Here is a 4207-nt window from a genome sequence, read left to right as displayed (position 1 = left end):
ATAAGCAACAACAACAATAACATCAATATCAAAACGACTCACAACAACAAGAGCAGTAACTACAACATCAATAAAAGCGATAAAACCAATAAGAAATACAACTACCGCACCAACTACAACAGTAACTACAGCAGCAATGACCTTAACATCAAAACAGTGTAAATAACTAGTGTACTACTGCAACAAGCACGGCACCATCAATACCAACAGCAACAACAATTCTTGTAGGAGTAATATTAACAGACGAGTATTGATATTAACTCAAAAGTATTAATATTTATACGGGAGTATTAAATATTGTATTAATGTGAATACAGGAGTATTAATAATAACTCAGGGACAACCAGAAAAAATAACTTACAATGATATTTATATCAATATATTGACGTTAAATGTGGAAGGAAGTACAAAAACAACATCATCTATGTCGGCGACGTCGACGATGGAAACAACAACGTCAATAGGCGCACCATCGACATCAGCATCACTGCAACCACTACCAACATTTCACCACCAACGACAACAGTTGTCATTAGAATCGCTTTCGGTATATATTAATAGTCATAATAAGACTAGCGGTATTTATTCGTATAGCATCAATATAAGTGCAGGGGTGATTGCATGGCAGAAGTTTGCTTCGGGGTTCAGTCCTACTGTGTGACACCTTAGGCAAGTGTTTTCTATTACAGTTTCGGGCCAAATAAAGCAGTGTAAGTGGATTTGGTAGACAGAAACTGAAGAAAACCCGTAGGGTACATAAGAGTGTGTTGGTGTTTGTGTTTCTATGCGTATCTGTGTGGGAGGGCTTGCGTGAGCCTTTGTGTCTGTGCATGATCCCCAACACATCGTGGAAACCGGTGTTGGTGTGTTTAACGTCATCGCAACATAGCGGTTTGGCAAAAAACACAGACAGAATCAGTACCAGGCTTAATAAATAATAAATAAATAGATACAGGGGTCGATTCGCTCGACTAATATCCCTCAAGGTGGTGCCCCAGAATTGCCGCAGGGTAATAACTGAAACAAGTAAAATATAAATATGGTACCAGCAAAACTAATAACACTTAATGCAAAATCAACAACAAAACAAACAATGAGAGGTGTTTCATGTGGTTGTCTGACCAGCTAAAAATGAGAGCTGAATTTTCACTTAAATCACACACGCTGGAATTTTACATTTGAATAATATGATTCTGGGGTATAAGAGAAACGAGATAGTCATTGCTGGAGTGTCGCTAGATCACAACGATAACAATGAATCCATGGGGTCGCTTGACAAGCTATAAAAGTAAGATCAAAGCTTCCTTAAACCGGACATCAACCGTTTTAAAATTGACATTGGCTAATATAGATTATGAGATTATGAGATATGAATTAAGAAAAATAAAAAGGAGAGGGCCATTGCTGGAGTGACTAGATTACAATAATAACAACGAATCAAGAAGAAAAACAAGAATAATTATAGAGGCTCCGTTAGAATCCTTGATTAGCTAAAAAATAACAGCGATCGTTTTCTTTAATAGTACATCTTAAGTTTTAAATTTTATATTGAGTAATGTAAATTCTGGGACACAAAATGTACTGGATGATCATTGTTGGAGAGTCTGAATCTCTAGATTTTAACGTACGTTTGCACAAGAAGAACCGACGTGTGGCTAAATAGCAATAACAACAAAGCCAACAGTAGCAACACATAACAACAGTAGCAGCGACATCAAAAACACATACATAACAACAACAATATAACTAAGACCAACAGGTATGCATCAGAAGTACAACGATAACGACAACAAAAACAATAATAATAATGATAATAATAATAATAATAATAATATTAATGATGATGATGGTAATAATAATAATAATAATAATAATAATAATAATAATAATAATAATAATAATAATAATAATAATAATAATAAGATGATGATGACGACGACGACGATGATAATAATAATAATATAATATAATAATAATAATAATAATAATAATAATAATAATAATAATAATAAGAGCTGCATGGAAAGTAAAGCGGCCGCAGTAACAACAGCAGCAACAACAACAACAACAATTAACACAACAAAAACGTTAACTACATCAATAGCATTCCAAAAATTGAACAAGCATCAATAACGAGAGCAGAGACCGTTACAACAAATGCTGCCATCTCCAACGCCACCACCACCACCGCCGCCACCACTGCCGCCGCCAAAGCCGCGCCGCCGCCGTGTGTCGCCAATAGCGTCATCTACCATCGCAGCAATTCTACCACTGTCGCTAACGTTACCACCAGTCCTATCATCACCATGACCACTATCACTTCCAATAGCACCACCGCTAACAACAACTACAGTAACACAATCATCAATCAAAACTACCACCACCACCATCATCCCCACTACCACTACCACACACACGACTACAAGATATAGATATATTTACACACACACATATTCTGAATGACTTTGCCAGGTGGTGCTATACAATTAGACATGATCTGGGCCAATACCGGCCGAAACTATCAAAGTATCAAAGTTTCAAAGTATATATATATATATATATATATATATATATATATATATATATATATATATATATCTATATATATATATATTTATTTTATTTATTTATTTATATATACATACATGCATACAAACATACTACATACATACATTCATACTCCGTTCTGAGTTCAAATTCCGCCTAAGTCGACTTTGCCTTCATCCTTTTTCGTGCGATAAATTAAGAATCAGTTGTGTGTTTGCGTGTGTGTGTTATTAGTGCGTGTTTGTGCATACAAATATACACATTTTACGGGTTTTCACTCAGTTTCCTTAAACACAATTCTGTTGCAAGTCATTAGTTGTCGACCCAGGCTGCATTTGTACACAGTTGTGCCAGGTGCCAAGCAGTGGTTTGGACCGCAATCTACACAGTTGCACAGCGAGCTTCTTAACCAGACATATATGTCTGCACCAAAGCCATAAACAAAAAGGACTTTTCAACATATGGCTAGCCACTTGTAATATGCATGATCGATCATGATTGAGAACAACAACAGTAACAACACTAAAGAGACCACGCATATTTTTGCCAGCAACTCGTTTACTTTCGCTGATATCACCTCAATAAACATTACATCATCAATACTATACCATTAGCACTAGCAGCAATTCGATACTCACTTCTTGTGGATCTACTATAGAAAAAAACCAAAACAACCAGACCAGTATTAATAACCATTCTTTCAATAACCCTCAGTGAGATCAGTGACTTTATTATAACTGGCGGAATCGTTACCACGCCGGAACAAAGTTATTAGCGGCGTTTCTCCCGTCTTTACATTCGAAATTCATATTCTACCGAACCTGCTTTTGCGATCATCCTTTCAGGATCGATTATATATGTACCAGTTCAGTACTGAGATCGATGTAATCGACTGTCTTTCTTCAACAAAGTTTCGAGTGTTGCCGTTCGTTTGAGAAGCTCTCTCTCTGCAGTCAAGTGGTTTTCCGGTTCAATCCGGTTGAGTTGCACTTTGGATAAGAGTCTTTTACGATAAGTCCACCCTATAATTACTTGTAGGTGAATCTTTCATTGCGCGCGCGTATGTGTGTGTGTGTGTGTGTGTGTGTATGTGCATGTGTTTGTGTGTGTGTGCCTGTGTATGTGTGTGTGTTTGTGTGTGTGTATGTGTTCTTACATAGAGGCAGGGCCATAGATTTGCATAAACGTCTTAGTCCGTGCATGAGCAACCTTTTTATCGGGAAGTGAAAAAAAATCGGTTTAGCATCAGTCGGGCCATACTTTTTAAAAATTCAAGGTAATTCTTTGTTTAAGCATGCCGTTCAGAAGCTTCTGCAAACGTTATGCATCAACGGGCCGCGAGTTGTCCATAATTGGCTTAGTCGATCATTCTAACTACAGTACAAGGTAGGTACCTTATTTTATCGATCTTGGTAGATTGAAAGGTATGATGACCTCGACGAGATGTAAAGTCAGAAGGTTAAGGGTCTATATGACATACTATATGACGTTTTGTTCGATGCACAAATGATTCTATCAATCCATTACTATGATTATATTAAATATCATTTGTCCTGTGGATAGCTGATTTTATATAATACAGATGACTTGATGGGTGTTAAGCCAATATTCCGCTACTGATGAAGTGCCAATGACAGTATTTCTCAACCGTGGTCCATAT

Source organism: Octopus sinensis, linkage group LG5 (genome assembly GCF_006345805.1).
Source record: "Octopus sinensis linkage group LG5, ASM634580v1, whole genome shotgun sequence".
In the NCBI taxonomy this organism is placed as follows: Eukaryota; Metazoa; Mollusca; class Cephalopoda; order Octopoda; family Octopodidae; genus Octopus; species Octopus sinensis.
Note: the sequence above shows the minus strand (reverse complement) of the source record.